The sequence below is a fragment of the Lissotriton vulgaris genome, chromosome 5, assembly GCF_964263255.1.
Source record: "Lissotriton vulgaris chromosome 5, aLisVul1.2, whole genome shotgun sequence".
NCBI lineage: Eukaryota > Metazoa > Chordata > Amphibia > Caudata > Salamandridae > Lissotriton > Lissotriton vulgaris.
The window spans coordinates 375,764,705-375,790,563 of NC_141693.1; the positions used below are offsets into that span (position 1 = coordinate 375,764,705).

At 44.8% G+C, this 25,859-nt stretch overlaps 1 protein-coding gene across 3 annotated transcripts in view; it reads right to left on the reverse strand.

The window, feature by feature from the left end:
- KCNAB2 (potassium voltage-gated channel subfamily A regulatory beta subunit 2) overlaps window positions 1–25,859 on the reverse strand; it is a 1,185,210-nt gene that overhangs the window by 844,845 nt on the left and 314,506 nt on the right. The gene's annotated exons all lie outside the window — the stretch shown is intronic.

Genomic DNA, 25,859 nt, shown 5'->3' on the forward strand with positions numbered 1-25,859 from the left:
TTTACCTACATCGCCCCCTGCCCATATAGCTAGCTAGGGGCTTCTTTAGGTGTGACTTGTGTGTAGTAAAAGGGAAATTTCAGAGGTGGCAACCACTTTAAGTGCCACATCACCGCGGCAGTAAACTGCGCATGCAGGTCCTGGAGCGGCAGAGGCCGGAGACAGGTTTGAAAGGCTACTTCGGTGGGTAGAACAAGCAGCGCTACAGGTCCACTAGTAGCCTTTATTTTTCAGGCCCTGGTATACCACAGTACAAAGGACTTACAGGTAAAGTAAATACGCCAAAAGAGTGTAGACCAATCTTACCAAGTTTATAAGAGAGAGCACATGGACTTTAGCACTAATCAGAGCCCAGACTCCTAAAACCAACAATAACAGGTCAGAGAAAATACAAGAAGAAAGCAAAAAGTTTGGGGATGACCTTGCAAAAATGGACAGTTCCAACAGATATCAAGTCACAAATTTGCATAACGATAACTAAGCTGGGTTTGTTTAATGCCAGGTACAGTACTCAGTGTAGGCAACCTCTGTAGGCTAATGTAACCGGTCACTATTGATGGGGTATCCGCGTCTACAGACGGAAAACAATGCAAACAAAAAAAGAGGCTCCACTCCAATAAAGGCTTCTAAAAAGAGTCCCAGATTAATTCAGGTGCCTCCAAATCTATGGAAAAATACACAGTAAGGCTACTGGTGCCAAAGATCACAGCAGTATCTATGGGACACTTTAGATTGTGGTCATGGCAGATGAGAAGGAGGCACTGACCTGTCCATGGGCATGTCAAATATAAAAAGTGGTGTGGTCTCACTGACCTGCCAGACTGTTTGAGCAGCAGTTCCAACTGAGGCCCATGGCACCAGAGAGACAAATCCTCTCTGCTCAATTGTTTAACATTGTGTTTCAGACAACCTGCAAATTGGACTCTGTGGTATCATCACTATTCAAGAGTAGCTTGGCACTAACGTAATGCAAATAATACACAACCTGGAGTCATTGTGACAGTTACGGTCATGACTGCATTGATTTTATTAAAGAATTGAGTGATTCCACAACTCAAGGTTGTCCTAAGCTGTTGGTCTGGAATCAAGCTTGTCACACGTTGTCAGGTGAGAAGCACTAATTAACAAATTATTTACCTTCAGTAATGCCTTATCTGGTAGGGATTCTATCTACCTGCAGATTACTTACCTTTGAGTAATCTTCAGGCGTCTGACTAATCTGGAAATTTGCAAGCCGCACCCCTGGTGGCATTATTCAGATCTGCGCCTGCAGCATCACCAGTGCCAGAAGTGAAGTACATAGGCTTATAAAGATGCCACCGCAGCGCGCTGTCAATTTCTTTTTGCGAATTCACGGCAGAAGGTCGGAGCCATAAAGAATGCTGACATACTGGTGTGTATTGCTACGGCTCTCAGAAGGGTGATCCTGCTGAGTCAGTTCATGGAGTGGGGAGAATAGGAGAGTTGGTAAGGAATCTGCGGCTAGATAAAGCATCCATCAGACAAGCGGTTACTGAAGAAAAGTAACTTGTTCTTCTGATAGAGACTTCTAGCCATAGATTCCTGACCTTAGAATAAATACCCAAGTAATACCTCTCCGGAGGTGGGTCCGCGAAGCAGATTGAAGCAAAATGTCCTGCAGGACGAAACGGGCAAGGAGCCCATCACGATGGACCAGACCATCCAACAGTAATGGTTTTCGAACCTGTGTAACAACACCCATGTTGCTGCCTAACAGATGTCCAGGACTCCGCGAGCTAACGCTGTGGTCGCAGCCCTGGCAAACTCTATGGGGCTGCTTCTCAGCCAATGCATTGCAGATCTTAATGCAGAGCAGAGCACCGTCCAATATGACATGGTCCGTTTCTGCACTGCCTTCTCTTTCTTGGCCCCGACATACTCGACAAAGAGGTGATCGTCCATCCGTAAAGCTCGAGTGTGACCAAGGTAAAAAGACAAGGCTCTTTTTGGGTGCAGATAGTGGAGCCGCTCCTCTGCTTTAAAAAGGTGGGGCAGAACAAAGGCGGTAGGCAAGGTGATGTTTTGGCCTAAGTGAAAGGGTGTCAACCCTCGGAAGGAGGGCGGCACAGGTCCTTAGAGCCAGCTTGCCAGGGTAAAAGGTGGCATAAGGAGGGTCCATAGAGAATGCCTCATCTTCCTGGCCAATGTTATGGTCAGAAAAGCTATCTTGATAGTAAGAAAGTGAATTGGGCAGTTATGTAGCGGCTCAAAAGGTGAGCATGAGAAAGGTGAGAACCAGGTTATGATCCCACACGGGCATGATGAATGGTATGGAGGGCAATAAATGCTGTATTCCTTTCAGGAACCTAGTCACTATGGATGACTTGAACAAAGAAGGTTGGACTGTGAACTGCAAGAAGGCCGTAATAGCATTCTAGCACCTTTAACCGTGCCCAGAAAGGAGCCCTGCTGGGTCAGCGAAAGAACAAGCACTAAAATTTGGGTAAGGGTGCAAAAAGAGGGTCAATGTTTCTGGATGCGCACCATGCCACAAATTTGTCCCAACGGTAGGTGTATACCATCTTTGTGGAAGGGGGTGTCGATGCCAAATGAGATCACAGACTTTTTGTAATAATCTTACCCTCTACTTTGGTACTGTTACAGCTGTATTAAGAAAATATTGATACATGTCGCCCCACATTGGGCTTGCTATACGTAAATGGCATTTTAAAAAAAGTTTCAAAACAAATTATAATATAGAATTCGGGGGAAGGTTAAAAGAGGTCTACTGAGGAGGGTGCAGAACCCTATCCAGTTACTGCAACAGAAAATCTTACCCAAAGGAGGGGCAGCCCGATTGAAGGACTCGTGCTCATGCTCATAAGCTTGGGATACCAGACTTTGGGCACCTGATCCAGAGCTACAAAAATTACTTGGCCCCGGGCATTCCTGATTTTCCTGAGAACTGTAGGCAGGAGTGGAATTGGCAGAAAGGAGTACAGCAGGCCAGAGCTCCACTTGAGATGAAAAGCTTTTCCGAGCGAGAGCCACCTTGGAAACTCCAACATGCAGACCTGCTGACAGTGCGCGTTCACTGTAGTGCTGCACAGATCTAACCACGGTCTCCCCACTCTTGAAAGAGACCTTGAACCACCCCTGGGAGGAGACATTTGTGATCATCTAAGTATCGATGGCTGAGTTCAGGTGTTAAACCATCAGGGAAATGCCCTGACATTCCAGCCATATCCAGAGATATAGGGCCTCTTGACAAAGGATCCACTACCCCACCCATCCCTGTTTGTTGCAGTAATACATGGTGGTAGTGTTGTCCATGAACACCTGCGCCAGACTTTCCCTGCTCGAAGAAAGGAAGGCTTTCAATGCCACTGGATTGCCCGAAGCTCGAACAGGTTGATGTGGAGTCCAGAGTCTGGACTCTGCTGGAGACCAGAGCCCTCTGATCTCCACCTTTCCCAAGTGGCAATCTCAGCCCAGGAGTGACGCATTTGTCACTACAGTCAGCTCTGACTGGGGTAGGGATAGGGTTCTGCTGCTGAACCAATCGCAGTTCGTCAGTCACCATAATGGTCTTTTACAATTCCCTTCGATCTAGACCATGTCAGAGCGATTTCCCGGATGCTAGAAATTCAGGTCCCGCTGCAGCACCTGCATATGCCAAAAGGCATGTGTCACTAGCAGGATGCCATGAGACCCCACAGCCTCAGGTCAGTCTCACCTAAATCCAGGATAGAGGCTGAAGCATCTCTATCATAGCCTAAATATCCTGTACTCTTCGTTCAGGAAGATGGGCCTGAAAATGCACTGTGTCAAGAACAGGTCCGATGAAAGTGAGCGTCTGAGAGGGAATCATGTGCGACTTCAGCACGTTGATAGTGAACCCTGAACGAATGCAGGAGATCCGCCATAGTCTGAACGTGGGAGACAACTGCCTGGCGCAAGCCCGCCTTGAACAGCCAATGGTTGAGGTAGAGGAAGACTAGGACCCCCAACCTCCACAAGTATACTGCAACCACTGTCATGACGTTGGTGAACACCCAAGGGGCGCTGGTAAGGCCAAAAGGGAGCATAGCAAAATGAAAGTGCTCTTGGCCTACTATGAACCACAGGTAACGTTTGTGAGCAGGCAGGATGAGAATTCGGAAATATGTGCCCTGCAATTCCAAAGCTACCATCCAGTCTCCAGGGTCCAGGGCAGATAAGACCTGAGCTAAGGTGAGCATCTTGAGCGTCTTTTTAAGGAAGAAGTTGAGAAGGGGTGGATCTAAGAAAGGACAAAGGTCTCCATCCTTTTTGGTCACCGAAAAGTAGGAGGAATAGAAACCACAACCTACTTCTGATGCATGTCCCCTCTTGATGATTCCACTTGCCAAAAGAGCCAAAACATCCTGATGGAGCAAGGAGAGATGGTCCTCCATAAGCCAGTCCTAAATGGGTAGCATGGGAGAAGGGGCTCCCAAAAAGAGGATGGAGTAGCCCCTCTGGACGATTTGCAATACCCACTTGTTTGATGGCATAGTCACCCAGTGGGGCAGGCGATGGCGAATCCTGCCGGTCACTGAATGCCCATGCTGATAAAAAGGCAAACAAAAGGGATCTTGAGGCTGTGGCTGCCAGGGGAGTGGCAGACTGTAACAACCTCTTGCTGGTGTTCCCATGTGGTTTGTGAGGACTATGAAAAGGCTGGGAATCTTGGTGGCCTTCGTGGCTGAATGGGAAAGGGGCAAAGTCATACTGGGCTTGACGAGGTGCCATGGATAGACTGAAGGACTGGGCTGCAGCTCTGCTGCCCTGAAAGCACTCCAGCATTGAGTCTGCCTTCTTATCAAAAAGCAAGATCCTTCAAAGGGCATGTCCATGAGCGAAGCTTTGGCATCCCCTGAAAAGCCCAGTGGTAAGCTTTGCTGCATCTCACCCCTCAGCAATAGAGTAGGAGGGTATGGCTTGGGCCTGCTCTGAGACCATGAGCAGCACTTGTGCAACCCATTCTCCCACAGTGTAGGGGTATCAGCCCAAAAGGCACATGGTGTTCACCACTCGGAGGAGAACATCCACTTACCAAAGGTATCCACGCTTCCCTGTCCAGTGGAGTAGTAGAACACGCACCAGGGTTATTCGGAAATTGGAGGCTTGAACCACCAAACTCTCCCAGGTGGGTTGCTGGGTGAAGAAGCTGGGGTCTCCAGGATCGGGGAAATGATGGGTGGCCACTGTGCTGTGCAAAGGAGTTTTTGCGCAGGGTTTGGACCAGGGTCTAAGCAGGACATCTGAAAGGGCTTCACTGACTGGGAACAAGGGTTCAAAGGGAGCAATTCCTGGCTAAAGCCCCTTTGCCAAGTTCGTCTAGATTGCCACCGTAGGCAACTGAAGGTTCAAGACTTCAGCCGCCCTTTGCGCCACCAACATTTCTGATAACTTTGAAACTGTATATTTAATTTGTTTCTACATTTTTTTATCCCAGAAAGGTAGGCCCTCTAAAGCCCAGATAGTTATTTTATTAATGAGGCAAATCAAATCAAAATTTTTGCTGATTATGGGTGCGTTAAAGAGAGTCCACAAAAACATCTGAATCATCATATATAAAGCTTTGAAATCAAGAAATGTATTTTGTAAATCTTCATAAGAGGCTACTCATATCTTTTCTTCAAACGTATTCCTTATTTATTACTTTGTGCACAATTACTGTACTGCTATCAGTTAAATCACATGCTTTGGAATTTTCTTGAGGTATATACAATTCTTTAAAGGAAACTGCACTAGTCTAGCTCTTTCTTTTATTTCCTGAGAGTCTATTAAAGGTGTCCTATTGCATGTTGCCACCATTTCATGACGATCAGGTATTCCCATGAGATGCACATTAAATCTCAGCTCTGACCCTTACATTGAATTATCATTGTCTCTTTGACTTCTTTGCACATCTTCTTTGAAGTGAAATCCAATTAGTTATGATTTTAAAATATGTAGAAAATCAGCCATGACTTTACAATACCTTCTTTATGGAGTTAACAAGAACATTTCGCCTTTGTTTGTCTGAGAAGAAACACTAATGAAATGAAATGAAAAATTATATTTATATAGCGCGTACATACCCGGAGGCCTCGCAGCGCTTTGACTGATTACTGTGGCGAGGGCATAGGTAGTTAACACGCTTTGACAAACAGGTATGTTTTCAACGCTTTCCTGAAAGCCATCCGGTTGTTGATCTCGCGGAGATTCGGCGGAAGAGAATTCCACATCTTCGCCGCCAAATGTGAGAAAGCCCGGCCTCCCCAGCGAGCTTTATTGATTTTAGGCGTAGTGGCTAGATGCAAGACACTGGAACGGAGGGTTCTTGATGGAGTGTAGGGTACCACCAAAGGAAGCAAAATGGCTGGGCCTGTTTGGTGGAAGGCTTTGTGCACGATGCACATGGCCTTTAATTGTGTTCTAGCAGCTATTGGAAGCCAATGGAGTTCTTTCAGGGCCTTCCTTGCTGACTGCCAACGAGGGATGTTAAACAAAAGTCGGGCAGCACAGTTCTGTGTGACTTGGAGTCTGTTGGTTACTGCTGCCGGAGCTCCTAGGTATAACGAGTTTCCATAATCCAGACGGGAGAGTATCAAGGCCTGAACCATGATTCTCCTCGCCTGAAAAGGAAGCAGTGGGAGTATCTTCCGGAGAATTCTCATTAGTCCGACACAGGTGGAGGCTGTTTTGGTGGCCTGCACAGAGAAGTCTAGTGCTTTATCGAGCCAGACTCCTAGGCTCTTGATATGGGGTTTAGGAGAGGGAGGGGGACCAAGACAGGCGGCCAGATGGAAACCAGAGTAGTCGGTGCGAGATTGCCCAGCAGCATAATCTCAGTCTTCTCCCCGTTGAGTCTGAGACACGAAGAGTGCATCCACTTGGCTACAGCCTCTAGACAGGGGCCCAAGGTGTTGGATGATCCTCCGTGTGATCCAGGGAGACCACAAGTTGGGTATCATCCGTGTAGGTGACAATGCGCACACCAAAGGGATGGACTATCCCTGCTAGAGGACTCATGTAGACATTAAAGAGCGTGGGGCTCAGGACCGAGCCCTGAGGAACCCCACAGCTCAGTGGTTGTTTCGAGGATACTACTTCGCCCTCAAACACCTGGAAGAAGCGCTCGTCCAGGAAGGAGGTCAGCCATTCCAGGGCCGCGCCCGACACGCCCATGCCCGCTAGACGATGTAATAATGTTGCATGGTTAACCGTGTCAAACGCGGCGCTGAGATCTAATAATATAATGGCTGCTTCCCCCCCCCCCGGTCCAGCACAGATCTTGTTTCTTCCGTTACTGCTAATAAAGCAGTTTCGGTTCCATGTTGGGGGCGGAATACCGTCTGGGAGGCACATAGCAGATTATTAGATTCCAAATAATCTACTAAATTGTTATTGATGTGCCTCTCCAACAGCTTGCTCATCCAGGGGAGAAGGGAGATAGACCAGAACAACTTGGCCAATTTTCGCCCTAAGGTAGGCTTCTTTAGAAGGGCCTTAACCATCGCACATTTCCACTGGGCTGGGACCGAGCTAGAGGTGATGGAGGAGTTGAGGACATCCAGGATGACCGGACGAATGGCCTCGATGACTTTGAGAAGGGTCAGCGAGGGTGCAGGGTCATTGGGAGATCCTGAGGTAACTTTAAAGAGTATTTTGTCCAGTGAGATAAGATCTAAAGGAGAGAACTTATCGCGCGAACAGGAAACAGGAGAGTCCGGCTTGATGCCTGTGGCGGTGTCCAGATCAATTGCACCCGTGAGAAAAGAAGAATAAATAGCCTGAATCTTCTGTGAGAAGAAGGTTGCTAAGTTGTTACATCGGGCAAGCGCGCCGACCAAAGATGGACGCTCAGGAGGGAGAGAGATTAATGACTTAGCGATTTTGAAGATTTCTTTGGGTGAGCTTGCGGCTGAGTTGATTTTGGAGTCATAGAATTGGACTTGTGCGGCCTTCAATTCATTCTTATATGACTTGATGGCCGTTCTATACTCAACTTTCTTTTGATTGGGAGTAATCTCGCCTCCAAGCTCTCTCCAATTTACGGCATGACTGTTTCATGGTTCTCAGGGCAGAGGAGTACCATGGGGCTACTTTAGATCTTTTTATGGAGTGTAAGGATTCTTTCGGGAGGACCTGGTCCAGAGTGTTAGTGATCCAGTTATCGTAGATCTGCCATCTGCATCTCAGTGCAACTGTAATTCCGCATTGGCTGAAGATACTAAACCCGGGGGTACTCCACCTGGGTAAATTCTGTCCTATAAAGGAACTTAAATGTCTCTTCTTTATGGCCGATTTTGGGCAATACTTAAGAAGTACATATTTCTAGTTTTGTAACATGGTCCTTATGATCTATAGTGTTGCATCCAAACGCCGATTTTAAGCACGTTTCCTGACCCAAATCTGTTAAATGAACTTCAACCCTCCTAATGTTTAACCCCATAGTAATTTTATATTAAGGCCTTTAAGTCTACTATGAGTTACTTTGATAAGTGTGTACTTATTTCCAGGAGATTCTATTAGTGTTTGAAATACAATGTTTATTCACTCTTACTTCTATTTCATAAAATAAATAAATGACTCTGGTAGTCGGTCTTAATGCATCTTTCAACTGACAATTCTCTGAATTTTCTTAGCACTTTGGAGTACATTGCTGTGAATTGTAATCTCTTGAAATCTAAGTAGCAAGGTTTGATGTTCGTCTGTTTAAGACCACTTTACTCCCGATGCCACATAAAGTTTGGCCAATGCATGTGTGAGCCTATTACATTTTTAAACATGATCCTTTGTCAGTGTTTTCATTAAAGTATTCTTGATTAAATGATAGAACCTCCTGCAGACATTATTTGAATTCTGGTGTCATTTTCATTTTCATATTGTGAACCGTACCGCTACTAAATTAGCTGAAGTGTGTTTTGAGTTTACCATTTCTTGACATGAGAGTCGTTAAAACTTCCATTCACCTTCATTGCTAGATATGCCTTTCCTTTCGGTATACCTTTTTAACCCCTTTAAAATATCAGCAAAGACAGTAAATCTTTTTATGTGACTCAAATTTTGTCTATTGTACAGAACAGGGGACCCTAGTAATTAAGGATCACACGAATAATAGACATATACTAAATAATATATATGACCTCTGTCCAGCCGGACAGGTATTTATTTTTCAATTTTTTGTGTTTAGTTCATATATATAACATTTATACAAAAGTCACAGCCTGTGACCCACAAAGGACAAGCAAAACAAGTGACAGAAAATTATGTAAAAGCGCACAAAGCGGTCTGTACTATTGTTCAGTTTTACAGACTAGGATTCATTTATAGCAACCCATTGTTTTACACATTTCTTGAGTTCAAACAAACATATGGTGCAGTAAGGTCGACGACGTTTCGATGCAGCTAGAAAATACATGCATCATCATCAGGACAAAAACCAATGTGTCATGTTTGTCTTGAGAGTATTTCAACAGTTACAAAGCCTCTCATATCGGCTTAGTCAGATTCCTTGGTTATATTTGGAATATCTGCAAGGTTTAGCATAATAACTTCGCCGGCATTGAGAAATTTTCGGGGAATTAGAGAAGTGGCTCGAGCCTCGCTGTTGCGGCGGATCGATTCTCCATCTTTGGGAATTATGGTAGTCTTGCTAGATAGCAGGACGGTGGGGTTCTGGCGGTGATTCACAGAGAGGTCACTGGGAAGGGGCCTGGGCACCTCTGAAGACGAAGACTGGGCTGATAAGAGAATCACAAATAGTAGGGCTGAGGCCCTGGGTAAACCTTTTGATACACATATCACTGTGGCGGACATCCAGGTGTGAACCTCAAGAAACGCCCATGGCCTGTGTTGTAGGGCTATCAGATTTGGAGTCGCTCCAGCTGTGATAGACGCCCTTTTGGAGAAAGGGCAGAGGAGAGGGTCCTTTAAAAGGACACAGACCACGTCAAAGACTCGGATACCAAATCACATTTGGTGTCTAGAAATAAACTATCTGAAGGGGAGCTGGAAGTCCCCAAAATTGTCAGCTGTCAAGCAGCCATTCGGCTGTGCGAGGAGGAGAAGCTCTGCAAGACTTCTGCCTGTGACCAGGACTGGAAGCCAAGGCCTGCCAGTCTCCCAACTGGGTGAGGGGACATCACCCAGGCAATCCAAGACCACCTGCCCCTGGAGCCAAGAGCACAAGTGCCTGCTTGTTTACCAAGATCAGTGTGCCATGTGAGAGAGAGGCAAGCTCTGAAGGGAGTGATGTTCAGTGGGGAATCCTGGTGATTAGCTCTCTGAAGCCAGGTGTAAGGAGAACGGCGTTTGCACTGACCGGGTCATAGCCCCTGTGCAGAAGGAAGTTGGCAACACAGTATGCCAGGTGGCGGCCGACATGAAGATTACTGCGGTGATGATCAGGCCATAGCTTGTTTAGAGAAGTCAGTGTCCCCATATGCCATGTGGGGCTGCCACCAAGATTGCTGCTGTGCTGATCCCGCCATAGCTCATGTGTGAAGCAAGGACGGTAACCCCCTGTGGAACAGCCCGAAATGGGCAGGGAGCGTGGTCTGTCAAGAGCGATACCAAAGGGGATGATGGACGGAGGGTTAGAGCAAATCATTCACCCCCAGTTAACTGATCTGGGTTTAATCCATCATCATTCTTTAGCTCACTCCACCACCCCAGTTTAGACAGAGCCATATGCAAATCAGTCTGACCATGTGCCTCATGGGAACAGTCCAGCTCAAACTGCCAAGCCATTTCTTCCCTGGACCGGAAACAAGCATCATGGGACCGGTTTCGGGTTCATAACCCTCATCAGCCAGGCTTTCTTGTCAAGAGCATCATCAAGAGTAAGAGGCCACGAGTTAACCCATGCAGACCCAAACCCAGACTAAGGACCAGCACCAGTGAATACCCTCCTTCCCCCTAACCTGTAGGGAGGATCCACGGAAACTTACAAGCATCGGAGGAGCATCGAGGAGCACCCAGCCACTGCCTCCGGTGGACAGTGCATGAGGAACTCAAGAACACCAGACCACTGCACCTTGAGTCCATAGACTCAAAGTACTAGTGAGGCTTAACCTGAATGTAGCCTATAGTGAATGGAGAATAACCACTACAGCTACCAAGAGAGGAGTGGAAGAAAGGAATACGCATGCTAAAACACATGACCTCAGGGGTCCGTATGTATTGTTTGTGAATGGCAGGTTTGCTTTGCATTGGTTGATAATTACTCATTTTTTCATGAAAGCAAGTATTTCACTAGACAATCATTTATTGCTGCTAATTAACATATGTTGAGTAATGAGAGCCTCTGTTAACCCCCTAGGACTACTCCCCCTTCCCCAATGCCCGAGAAGCCTTGTACTGCTCGACCAGCGCTACAACTGAGAGTCGAGGGCTAAAGGGGTTCTTCACCCAGTTGCTCAGCATTCATAGTAGGCCGGGCCCCGGGGCATCAGGAATAGAAATTCTCAGCCCTCACAGTTGAGAAGTAGATTGTGCTCGCCCTGCGGCCCTCTGAGCAGGGTTCTGACGGTGAGAGTGTTAATAGTAGGTCTGATCCTTCTTCCACTAACCTGAATGTTTGCAATAACTCTTTCATATCATCCTTATCTGTTCTCCAAGGGACAAAGCCTACTTAATTGTATAATAAATTGTTGAAATGTATTTTCTCAAAGCAATGATCCCACAGATATTTCGGCGGCCATCGTTCACAAAGTCCTTAAATGTGTATCAATGTTGGTCGGCCAACACCACCAACGAAACACCAATGTCCTGGTATTGGGAATGTGTCGCGCACACACCAGCCAGACCATGCAACGATGCACTGTTGCAAAAATACGGTACAAAAGGGGGTGGTGATGGACGGAGCATCTGAACCAATCAAACACTCACACCCAGTCCAAAGATCTGGGTTTGATCCATCACCGTTTTTTAGCCCACTCTGCCACCCCAGTTCAGACATGGCTATATGCTAATCAGTCTGACCCTGTGCCTCATGGGAACAGTCCAGCCCGAACTGCCAAGCCATGCCTTCCCTGGACCGGAAACAAGCTACCGAGGACCGGTTTCTGGCATTCCAGCCGTCTTCAGCCCGGCTTGTTTGAATCCAGTGGCAAAGTGAGCAAGGGACTCACGTCTGAGCATACCCTGCCACACTTATGGCGGCCAAAAGCGGTACAAAAGGGGGTGGTGGTGGACGGAGCATCTGAACCAATCAAACACTCACACCCAGTCCAAAGATCTGGGTTTGATCCATCACCGTTCTTTAGCCCACTCTGCCACCCCAGTTCAGACATGGCTATATGCAAATCAGTCTGACCCTGTGCCTCATGTGAACAGTCCAGCCCGAACTGCCAAGCCATGCCTTCCCTGGACCGGATACAAGCTACCAAGGACCGGTTTCTGGCATTCCAGCAGTCTTCAGCCCGGCTTGCTTGAATCCAGTGGCAAAGTGAGCAAGGGACTCACGTCTGAGCATACCCTGCCACACTTATGGCGGCCAAAAGCGGTACAAAAGGGGGTGGCGATGTACGGAGCATCTGAACCAATCAAACACTCACACCCAGTCCAAAGATCTGGGTTTGATCCATCATCGTTCTTTAGCCCACTCTGCCACCCAAGTTCAGACATGGCTATGTGCAAATCAGTCTGACCCTGTGCCTCATGGGAACAGTCCAGCCCGAACTGCCAAGCCATGCCTTCCCTGGACCGGAAACAAGCTACCGAGGACCGGTTTCTGGCATTCCAGCAGTCTGCAGCCCGGCTTGCTTGAATCCAGTGGCAAAGTGAGCAAGGGACTCACGTCTGAGCATACCCTGCCACACTTATGGCGGCCAAAAGCGGTACAAAAGGGGGTGGTGATGGACGGAGCATCTGAACCAATCAAACACTCACACCCAGTCCAAAGATCTGGGTTTGATCCATCACCGTTCTTTAGCCCACTCTGCCACCCCAGTTCAGACATGGCTATATGCAAATCAGTCTGACCCTGTGCCTTATGGGAACAGTCCGGCCCGGCACAGGGTCAGACTGATTTGCATATAGCCATGTCTGAACTGGGGTGGCAGAGTGGGCTAAAGAACGGTGATGAATTAAACCCAGATCTTTTGACTGGGTGTGAGTGTTTGATTGATTCAGATGCTCCGTCCATCACCACCCCCTTTTGTACCGCTTTTGGCCGCCATAAGTGTGGCAGGGTATGCTCAGACGTGAGTCCCTTGCTCACTTTGCCACTGGATTCAAGCAAGCCGGGCTGAAGACGGCTGGAATGCCAGAAACAGGTCCTCGGTAGCTTGTTTCCGGTCCAGGGAAGACATGGCTTGGTAGTTCGGGCTGGACTGTTCCCATGAGGCACAGGGTCAGACTGATTTGCATATAGCCATGTCTGAACTGGGGTGGCAGAGTGGGCTAAAGAACAGTGATGGATTAAACCCAGATCTTTTGACTGGGTGTGAGTGTTTGATTGATTCAGATGCTCCGTCCATCACCACCCCCTTTTGTACCGCTGTTGCAAAAATAGACTAGATGCTAGTTTGTGCTGTTTTGCCGCTTATGTAAAAGTGAATGGAGCAAGGAGGGTTGACTGTTGTAGTATAGATCAAAAAAAAATTGCACCGAGTCATACAATGAAGCAAACTAAATATTACTTCTCTTTGTTGTGTTTTGACGATAAAGAATGGAACAAATCCAGTTAGTTCCACTTTTAAATGTGAAAGGAGAAACGAAGTTTGAAGCAAGGCCTCTATTACTGTTACCACGGCAGTAAAAATAAGAGCTTGCATCAATGTTTAAACTAAAGGTGTTAATTTCTTAAACACTGAATGAATTGATTAACAAGTTTAATACATAGTACATGTCAGATATTTGCAACTGTTTCAAAATCTATTTTTGCAGGGGTGAAAAATGTTTATGTAATATAGTGAAAATTAGTTTAAATAAAAAAGACCAAGAAGAATCTCTTAGCTCCTGTTTCTGCTCCATTTTGGTAGCAGTGTAAAAATAATAAGATTGGCATTTACTTTGTGGGTATGGTTTGCATGGCACATCATTCCATTTCTATCGGGTGACCTGTCAGAAGAGCATTACTCTCACGCAGACTCACATTTAACGAAGACTGTTTGGTTTCTTCCTCTCCTTACAAACACCATTTTGTTATTTAAGCAGTGCGAAAAATCCCATAGACAACGTCGCTTAGAACTCGTACTTTATACCAGGCGCGGTGCGTCCATTGAGGCGTAGGGGCGTAGCCCCACTAAGCCCCATGGACCCACCGCGTCGCCACTAAACCACATACAAATTTTTTTTTAAATCGCGCTACCTGCCGGCCGGGAATCCGGGAGACACCCGACTTTCCCGGAGTGCTAGGGTGACCAGGCGTCCCCGTTTTGCCAGGACGGTCCCTGTTTTTAACCAGCTGTCCCAGCAAATTTCAAGAAATTTAGCTCATGTCCCCGTTTTTAGAGAGGGTCGACTGCAAATGGTGGGAGGTGTTTTTTTATGTTTTACAAAGCAGGGATAGTTAGCAGTTGTTTCAAGAAAGCAATTTAATGAACAGGCAAGGTACTGGGCTAAAAAATTGCATTTTATGTATGTTCTTACTGCCTGTTCTGTTATTCTCTGCTGAGGTGTGCTCTCATCGCTTGAAGTAAAATTGTAGTCCTTCTTCTATTTTTGTGAAATGTCCCGGTTTTTGGCTTTAAAATTCTGGTCACCCTACGGAGTGCGCGGGGGGTGGGGGCCTGATGGGCCTGCTAAAGCTGCGCATGTCGACTTTTGGGCACAAACATGCCCGTGCATGCGCAGATTGTTTCCCCCCTGATTTTCCCTTTAGAGAGAGGACATGGGTGCGGGTGGCAGCCCCCGGGGTTGTACAGGGCGACTGGGCGAGCAGTTATGGTGCCCCCCAGCTAATCCTGGCTGGTGGGGCACCATACAGCGCCAGGATTGGCTGGTTAATACCTAGCCCGGGTACATAACCCCCTGTCTGGGGGGCCAGAGCTCTCTCCCTCCCTCGTACTGCGGCCTCTGTTTGTTTATGGGGTTCGTTTGATGGAAGACTTGACCTCAGACCTGACCTGACCGGACCCAGGAAGGAATACTTGAGAGGGCGACACTGCGACAGTCAAGTCCCGAAGGAACCGCTCGGCCAGGGAGACCCGGCGTTCACACCAGCTCAGGTATGATCAGAGTGCTATGAAGGAACATTGTTTACTAAACGGGTTCACTGTAGTAGTGTAGTGTACACGGAAAGTGAAATCCGACCTTGAGAAATATAGATGCCGAGTGATTTTTATTTATTAAATTATGCCGCAGTAGCAATCGCCAGTTAGGCAGCACAGGTTTGCTTATGAAATGTGGTGATAGAAAAGCAAATACCTGATTAACTCATTAAAGAAACACTATAGGAAGTAACGTCGTTATGCAGCGCTTGGAATGGCGGTTTTTGGCGCGCTGCTACAAAGTGTAGCTTTGTCGGCCATCTAACTGCTAATGACTCGTTTTGCTGCCCTTATTTAGACTCGTTTTGCTGGCCCTTCTGCCCTCATTTACACTCGTTTTGCTGCCCTTCTGCCCTCATTTACACTCGTTTTGCTGCCCTTCTGCCCTCATTTACACTCGTTTTGCTGCCCTTCTGCAACTCGTTTTGCTGCCCTTCTGCCGTCAATTAGACTCGTTTTGCTGCCCTCATTTACACTCGTTTCGCTGCCCTTCTGCAACATTTGTGTTTGTCAGTGTTACATGCAATGTTTATTCCCCACGATCCCCACCCCTTTATGAATGATGGATGCAGGATGGATGCAGGATGGATGAGTGGATGGATGGATGGATGGGTGGATGCATGAATGAATGATGGATGCAGGATGGATGGGTGGATGGATGGATGGGTGCATGAATGAATGATGGATGCAGGATGGATGGGTGGATGCATGAATGAATGATGGATGCAGGATGGATGGATGGGTGGATGCATGAATTATTATTATTATTATTATTATTATTATATTTCTTACTAGCAGCCCGTCCCAAACTTGTCCGGGAACAATCAGGCTTACCCGACCCCCGCCCGCCCCGACATTGTCCATAAGCCCGGGCCCCGCCCGGCCCCGGCCTGCCCCAACCCCCGCCTGCCCCGACATTGTCCGTGGGTCCCCTTACCTCAGCCGCCGCTCCTCTCCCACGCTCCTCAGTTTACCACTCCGCCGCTCCTCGCTCCTCACCGCCGCTGGTCACCGCTCCTCCCGCCTGTCCGCTGCTCCTCATCGCGCTCCTCCCCGCGCTCCTGGCATGAGCACGCACGTCGCGGCCGGCGCTACTTCGGAGGGACTACTTTTTATTTAATGTACATTTTTTAAATAACGTTTTTATTTTTTATTTATATAGCCTATAACCATCTGCACACCCTGACAATTACAACGGTGTATCGGGTGTGTGGATTGGCGCTGTGGTTCCCGGGTTTACCCGCCTCAAAGCCTCAAAGTTCTTCCTTTATTATAGTAGTATAGATATAGCGCCAGAATCGACGGTTGCAGGATGGATGCAGAATTGGTGGATGGATGGGTGGATGGATGGGTGGATGGATGGGTGGATGGATGGATGGATGGATGCATGCATGAATGAATGATGGATGCAGGATGGATGCAGGATGGATGGGTGGGTGGATGCATGGATGCAGGATGGATGCAGGATGGGTGGATGGATGGATGGGTGGATGGATGGATGGATGGATGGGTGGATGGATGGATGGGTGGATGCATGAATGAATGATGGATGCAGGATGGATGGGTGGATGCATGAATGATGGATGCAGGATGGATGCAGGATGGGTGGATGGATGGGTGAATGCATGAATGAATGATGGATGCAGGATGGATGGATGGGTGGATGCATGAATGAATGAAAGATGGATGGTGGGTGGATGAATGATGAATGCAGGATGGATGCAGGATGGATGGGTGGATGCATGAATGAATGATGGATGCAGGATGGATGGGTGGATGCATGAATGGATGCAGGATGGATGGGTGGATGGATGGATGGGTGGATGCATGAATGAATGATGTATGGATGCAGGATGGGTGGGTGGGTGGATGGATGGGTGGATGCATGAATGATGTATGGATGGATGCAAGGTGGTTCCGGCTCGCTTGCTGCGCTCGCTCGCTGCGGTGCAATATGCAAATTAGTTTACGCCCCACCACTTTCAAATGTCACTAGCCGCCCCTGCTTTATACTTTCTAATAAATTAGATTTCTAAATGTTCACACGTTGTTACCCACAGCAGCACTAAATGGGCTGTGGTAGAGTGTAACCTGCTTCTATCGGGTTACAATTCAGGCATAGGCCAACTTTTACATTCTCTTACAGGCTGAAGAGTATACCCACTCCAATGTAGCAATGCAAACCAATCGAAGCAAAGCACTATGAGACTATTTGGTGTAAAAGGCCCATGCCTCCCTGTGACAGTCAAATCTCTTTCCAATACTTTAGCCCTATATTAGGTGGGAGGCTCCCCTACTCTCTTACGATTACTCCCGCGGAGGAAGGGGTAGAAGTTGTGGGGCGGCTTGTCAAGTGTCTGTCACAAAAGGCAACATTTCTTAACACCTACCTCCAGGAGTGGCAGGCGGCACAGAGTACATCTGACTCTGCTCTTCTCCCACGGACACAGGCCAGAGGTGGGCCAGACTAAAGGGAAACCTGCAGTTGTGTATTAGTGGCTTCAGCCGTAACTGTGCATGTTAGGGATTTTTGATACACCCAGCACAGAGGGGGGCAGAGAAGGTGTTAGTTAGCACACAGTTACTTATGGGTCCCACAGCGAGCATGTACTGCAGCGTCAGATGCAGTCAAGTGCCTTAAGGGCAAGGCGAGGAATTGTTGAAACGAGAGTGGTCATGTATGTAGGTGGAGCAAACTAACAAGCAAGACCGAAAAACTCCGTGAGCTCATGATGGGCCTTGTTACCTATTAAGTGTAGCATTCAGTAGGGTTCTTGTAGCAGTAACACCAGAGAGCGACCTCATTGACCATACTGACAGAGGGACAAGGGATATCAGGCTACTGGAGAAGAAGAGCACCAGGGGAAATATGAGAAGGCACTGGTTCACCCAAGAAATTGCTGACCCATCGTCAGTGGTTACAACTACAACACAATTGGGGTAAATGCCCTAATGCAAGAGAGACCCTGAGAAAGCGGCCAGAAACGTAATTCCTGTAGTGTACCAACTTTCATAAATTAAAAAATAAATCTGTGATATGTAATTTCAAATATTTTGTGCAGTTACACAATGTTTAAACGTGGGTTACAAAAGTGAATGGAATGTTTGTCTCACTTCTATTAAAATAAAAAATAAAAAGAGAACCTGCTTAAAAATCCATGTTTTCTACAAAGGCTGTAAAAACCCTGCTCTGAAAAGTGCAGCGTGGATAAAAACAATCTCCTATTTTGTTAACCTGTGGTAGAGAAATCCTACATAAGTAAAATAAATTGTCAGCATCTACTTAGAGTACAACAAATTCAATGGAATCATAACATTTTGGTTACTTTTAATATTTAACCATTTTGTATATGGTTTACTGGATCCCGCCTCAATTTTAGAGGAATGGTTTATCAAAAGCCTAGAGCTATTCCTGGCTACCTTTCTGCTGGTCACCTGTCAACTTCACTTTTCAATTGAAACAGGAGAGAAAGGGTTTTTAGGACCACTCTTTTACCCCTTGCAGATAAATTTATATCAATCAACATAAGAGTGTCAAACAAAGGAGACGGACAACAAGAAAAGAGAACGCGAAGCCAGATGTGCAAGTAGTCAATGTAGAAGTTTACACCGACTATAGGTTCCCAATTAGTAAAGAAATAGAGTGCACGTGCTTAGTGTGGAAAAAGGACCCTCAAGCCCCAACTAAAAGTTGGTAGCCAGTTGTCTTCATTGGGTCCCTGATAGTTTGAAAGGAACATGAAATAGTGATGGGAAAAGTGCTTTAAAAAGAGTGTGGGCTACTCATCAAACAATTAATTTTATTGAGAAGGTAGCTCTAACTCTATTAAAAACGGTGAAAAAAAAAGGATGGACTGGTGATTGGTTGAGTTAGTTTGAACCAATAAGTCCTCACAGTGGTGACAAGTAAACAAAGATGGTCAACATGTTTCTGCTTTCGAGCCTAAAGTCAACTCAGCATTCGTCAGGACCAGAACATTCAATCATACTCCTGATGTATCGGGCGGCGGGCGTGGCTGAAGCAGGTTCACAGGCTGGGAGTCGCTTAGGAGCAAACTGACCGAGCGTGAAGGTTTCCCCCTGCCGCCAGCCCATGATGTTCGAAAACGGACATTTTCAAATTTTTTGTCTCCCTTAATGAGGCGAGACCTTTGGATATTATCCTCCATAGGAACTCTTACTAAATCAGGTTGTATTAGTTCACTTTTTTTCTTTCTCTACACCTTAGGTTAGGATACCTTAGTGAGTGTCCACCAAGGAGTATGATTGAATGTTCTGGTCCTGACAAATGCTGAGCTGACTTTAGGCTCGAAAGCAGAAACATGTTGACCATCTTTGTTTACTTGTCACCACTGTGAGGACTTATTGGTTCAAACTAACTCAACCAATCACCAGTCCATCCTTTTTTTCACCGTTTTTAATAGAGTTAGAGCTACCTTCTTAATAAAATTAATTGTTTGATGAGTAGCCCACACTCTTTTTAAAGCACTTTTCCCATCACTATTTCATGTTCCTTTCAAACTATCAGGGACCCAATGAAGACAACTGGCTACCAACTTTTAGTTGGGGCCTGAGGGTCCTTTTTCCACACTAAGCACGTGCTCTCTATTTCTTTACTAATTGGGAACCTATAGTCGGTGTAAACTTCTACACTGACTACTTGCACATCTGGCTTCGCGTTCTCTTTTCTTGTTGTCCGTCTCCTTTGTTTGACACTCTTATGTTGATTGATATAAACTTCACTTTTCACACTGGATCTCCCTTGCGGCTTAGGAGACAACAGCCTGGCCTAAAAGGTACAGACACATCAACAACAAAGGTCCCAAGTAAAGTAATGCACACTAGAAATATATTTTTGAGTTAATCAATTAATCAATACTAGAATCGATCATATATATTACTAATAGAAAAAAAGGAAAAAGAAAAGGCTAGACCCATACATTAAATATAGCGTGTATTGGTATTATGTTGCAAAGCAAGTGCTCTCTGCTCTGGTGATCACACAGGAAATAGTGCCAAAATAGTGTGGAAAAGTGTATTAAAGAAATTACAATGAAACAATATTAAATAATCACAGTCAAAGTAATTTTCCAGTCCAGGGGTGCAAACAGTCCATAAAAGGTATGCTCACATTGTCATGGTCATCTACGGTGTTTTGACCCTGAATCACTTGAGGGTCATCATCGAGACTAAAAACATTTGGTGATGCCACAGCAAGGTTAGAAAAACGTTATCCAGGAAGTCAATTGCCAAAATAAATTGAGTAATTCATAAGTCAGGTAAGGCGTAGTAGATTCCAGGGCCCTATGTAAATTTGAAAAGATCTCTAAAAAGCAGGAGTTCTGTAAGCCAATACAGGTCGTGCACAACAGTCACCGTCTCATAAACCACACCAGAGGAGGTAAGCCAACTCAAAGTATTGAGGAAGCAAAGAAGCCGGCTCTAACACAGCTAGGGCATATGTAACTAAGGAGGTCAATCCACAAGTAGGTCTCTTAAAAGTGCAATCCTCTCTCAAAACAGAAAAGCCATTTTCCTTTCTCTTCTTTCCCCGCTTTCTTCCTTTTTTCCTTTCTCTTCTCTTTCTCCTTTTGTCCTTTCTCTTGCTAGTTCTCCTCTCTTTATTGCATAGTGATACTGTTGATGCTTTTTATTATTCCGGTCACTGACTCTTTGTTTTCTTTAATTTTTATATGCAATTTATACAATGAATTATTTGTAACTTAGCCTTCATGATATATTATTCTTTATTGATACTCATCACCTGTATCAATTTTTATTATGTTTAATTATTTATTTACTGCCTCAAATGCTAATAAATTCTTTTGAACTAAAAAAAAACCAGAAAAGCCATTCAAAGCATGGATGAAAAATGGATGGGGCTTGGAGATATTCTTTAATCCTTGGTGGGAGCAACTGACCCACCAATGGATTAGGTTTAAAGAGAGTGTGTTCGGAAGGAAGCTAGCCAACAACCATGTTTCTTTTCTGAGAGAAACAGGACTCTGAGATACCTTCTGTGAGGAAGCATATTATGGAAACACCGTCACTAGGCTGAAAGATCTGGTTGAAGAAAGTGAAAGTTTTTTTATTCCGTCCATCTAGTCGTCTTCAATAATCACACTGTAGTTTACCTTTTTCATTGGTCTGCTTGACCCTCAATCAGATTAGATCTAAATGGATCATAAGAAGAAAAGACGTACCTGCTTGCTGTTGGAAAACCGAATGATGCTTAACAAAAAGCTGGGAAGAGATTGTCTCTCTCATTCTGGATTGGGTCTCTAAAAGTGGAAAGCTGCATCAAAGTTTAATGGGACTTGCCTCTTGCCAACTTTCAAGGATAGAGGAGTCCATGCCCTATCAGTGGAGCTTGCCTGCTCAGTGGATCTTCTCTCCAGAAAATGGAGACTGTAGCCAGGGAGAAAATAAGTCAGTCAGTTCTAGCTGGATAGTTTGCCTGTGTCTACTAATTAAACTTCTACTCAGTGAACGAGGACTGCTGCAGTCCTGTGGACAAAGAAAGCTAGAGACAATCCCAGGGAACAGTTGCTAACTGGGCATTTTGGTGTGGGCTTGAATTATCGTTGTAATGAGCCGTTCTTAGCTGGAAACCATGGACTGGTTAACGAGCAACTCATCCTGAAGATTTTTACACTTGTATTAAAGTTCTTTACCGCAAAATATTTTTCTTTCTCTAAATTTATTTGGGACCATTTTTTTCTTTCAGTCCCAAAAACCAAGATGTCTGTGAAAAACATAAAAACTGTTTTTATCTTTTCCAAAATTTTCCTTTAGCAATACACAATAATTAACAATTAAATGAATTCACATAAGATTTCATTTAATTTTTAAGCACACTGCTTATAAGATTCTTATTTTTTATTTTATTAACTTGGATGGAACTGGTATTTTTCTGTGCATTATTATGGATACTTGTTGCACATTAACTTCTGGCATTTCTCTGGAAAAAGCCTTGCTGCATTAACCAGTTTTCAATCACACAAACTAGTATACGAATGAAAGCCAGCCTGGTAAGTTGGGTTTTGTGGGATTTTAATCATAGCCCAATTTAAGAAAACAACCATTATCACCGTACACCTCGGTTTCAACTTCCAGATAACACTATAATGTCTTGCCTTTTCTCCTTTTTATTTCTATTTGGGCGTGTTGCCCATCTTTTTCTTTTTTGTTTTAAAAGTACATTCTTGTGCCCCCCCTTTATGGCTATTTCCACTTCAGGTTTTTGAGGGAGGTTTCCACCATTGTGGTTTGTACAGAGCCTCTCTAATTTTGTAAGTGAAGTGAAAAAAAATCACTAAACACAAAAATAAAAAAGCTGGCGATGCCTGCTTTTTATTGTTGCATACTAAAGTGTATACAGATATATTGAAGTAAAATCACTTAGTACTATTCTCTTTCTTACTGTAATGCTCACTATAATGGAGAACACTTATCATTCAAATCCTATCAATACATACATAACAGAAGTCAAATATATATTCTATAATACCTTCTCTACTACTACTTTACCCCCAATGTTCCTTCATAACAGAGCTAAAGCGATCTTCAAAATTCCATTGAAATAATATAAAATAGAGCATGTAACCCTCTGAAATGTAGCCAATTTGATAAGGTTTTAGTCCATTAAACTACTCTAGAAAAGGACTAAACCTCCCATTTTCAGGAAACTATTTTAGGCACTAATATTAGCTTTGTGAATCAATACCTTTGTGAGGAAATCCTGTCCTACAATTGTGAAATTATCCTTACAAAATAGCTTATTAGACATAGCAGGTACCACCAGCACCAAACATATTCTATTAATCAACCTTCTGCCAGAATGACATGAGCCATAACTAGTCAAATATGTTTAGTGCTTCCGTCACTATTTCCACACTTCAAACCAGTGGCGTAACGATACTGGAGGAGACCCCCTGCAAAGTGCGTGGAGGGTTGCCCCCAAGCTCCAGACCCAGTCAGGAGCTCTCAGGCCTGCTCATGCACGGTATTCAGGAGGAAGGGGGTGGGGGGTGGAGGGGACCTGGAACTCACCGTCCTGCACCGGGGAGGGGGGGACTGCAGGGGGCCTATTGTTACGCCACTGCTTCCAACATATGTACAACTCAAGTAAATTCAATCTTCGTATTTTCCCTGGTGTCCAGTACAGTCTGTAGGGTAGTGTTTTATTCTGATCAAGCTTTCCAGATGTATTTATCTCCGATTTCGGATTGGAGTCCAAAGCTGATTTTCACTCTTGCTCCGAAATGTCCATGTCTAAGTCAATTGCCCATGCAATATTTGCTAAAAACATTCGGACTATTCTACACTATTTCTGAGTGATGAAAAAAAGACCAAACATACCAACACATCCGTCTTATACATCCTACTTTGTCCCAATCCAATTTCTGTTATCACACAGAAATCCAACCAAGCAAAGAAATGTCTCTTATCCTATTTTTCGCGCATCATTTCCCTGCTCAGTTATACTTAAGTCACTAATCCCTTATGATTTTTTAAACGCCTTTAATTTGTCATGTGTTATCGACCTATTGTACATCCAAGTGTGCTACAATGATTTGTTTTGGTTCATCCTATGTATGGGCTATTCCAAATACCCCAACACATTCTCTTCCCAATTCAACCCGACAGCCACTCTGCTGCAACCTATTCCCCCAAGACAGCCTCACAGTGCTGTGGGCCTCACTCCTTTCCACATAAGGTACAGGTCGCTTCTTAAACGTATAATTACAATTTATTAGAAATATGCTGATACGTTATTACAAAACAATCTATAAAAAATTGATTATTTTATTTTGTTCTCAAATTAAAGTTTCAAAGTAAAACATAAAACGTCACAGATCCTCTACCTTTAACATAACTACACAAAAAACGTCAACAATGAGCTGCTCTGTCGCTCACAGATGAAATCACAAATCACATTGTTTACATGTGTCAGGACACCACCATCCTTCTTTCTGAAAACCAGAGAGCTGCTTACCATATGCCGTAGCTGTAAGAAACAACTCACTCCAAGACTACAATAAATGTTTAAGAGAACAAAATACTCAACATCTAACAGCACAAACCACTCACACATATATTCTGCAAAGTATCCGAATGTACTGGCTATCAGTTTGTGGATGGACAACATTCAGCTTCCCTTTGTTCTCTGTCTTCAGGCATTATACATCTTAGGAGATCCCTGGGGACCATTTGATAATGCAACACTAATGGTGCCCTTGAAAGAACTGGTTCATTTCCATTTAATAAGGCGGAGGCTTGTGGTGAATCATACACGGGCTGAATAAAGTGGGAGGTTAGCGGAAGAAGAAGTAAATTAAACTAAAACGTTGATGCAGCAAAAAGATCAGTGAACAGCCCGTCCATTCCTGCTGCAAATGCTAAGAAGCGTTAATGCAGCATGCACAGCCTCGAAATATTAAAAAACATATCTTGAATGGCTGTATCCTAGTATGCAACTTTCTTTTTATCTTAGCAACCTGGTCTCCGCTTCCAGTTTCCCAGATTAAACTTTTTAAAAAATTTTAGGGAATAAAAGGTATGCACAACGAAAGTATTCACACTTCCCTAGTATCTACATTGATATCCCGTGAGACATTGTCTTGTATGCTTATGATGCAATGCACAATTCGGAAATATATATATTTTAAAGAGAGAGCTTTCGCAAGTAATGTCTACAAGAGCTGAAACAACCAAATAGAAGGGTTAAATAAAAAGCTTCTGGAAACAAGACCCACTTCCTACTGATCTGGCTAGGAGTTAATTCTTTTAAAGTGCGCAAATCCCGCCTTTGAGGACAAATAACATATGCATTAAACAATGACGAGGGCAGAAGAACAAAGTAGGGTCAAAAAAAGTAAGAGGACCTTCCTGCTGGAATACTGCATTTGGGTCCACGTCATTGGGACACAATTCGGTTCAGCGCCAAGCTTTACATCCACAAATAATAATACAAACGTGTGCTACCTCAACTGTCCCAACGGAAGCGAAACATTACTAGTTTGCAACCCTCACAATACAGAGATGTGTTACAGGTCAGCTCAAGAAAAAGTTTACCAGCTATGTGCATATTGAAAAAAGATGTCGTTTGGGAACTTTTGCAAAATAAGCAGCGATAGACGTAAAACACACATAAAGGGCGCGTCAATCTGTCATTGTAAATGGAGCCTGTATAAAGCTTGAGAATAGTTGGATCTGTTCTCCAAAGATAGGCGTTTCCCTCTTGGAGTTCATTACCCCAACAACAGAACCCTCTAACTCTCCCCTCACCCGTCGTCCAATTCTGGGAACATTGGGAATATTTGGGTCTTGACCTTACGTTCAAAGTAGCATAAACTGCATCCGACTTCATGTTTCAACATTCTTGATCACATATGTAATCTTCACACGACTTTTTTTTTTAAAAAAAGCATTCAACTCATTAATGTTTGTTCCAGCATTTAGTGGGGGTATTACAGGTTAATAAGTATTTTAAATGAGTGAAGGCATGCACAGGCTGATCGGTCTTTCCCAGGTCCCTCGCCTCATTTAAAGTTTATGCTATGCTTTTCAAACATGCAAGTCGTTGATAAACACCAAGCGCCTAGTTAAGTAACAATTTTACAAGTTAAGGCGCTGAAAGGCAGAACACCGTCTCTATCAAATTGT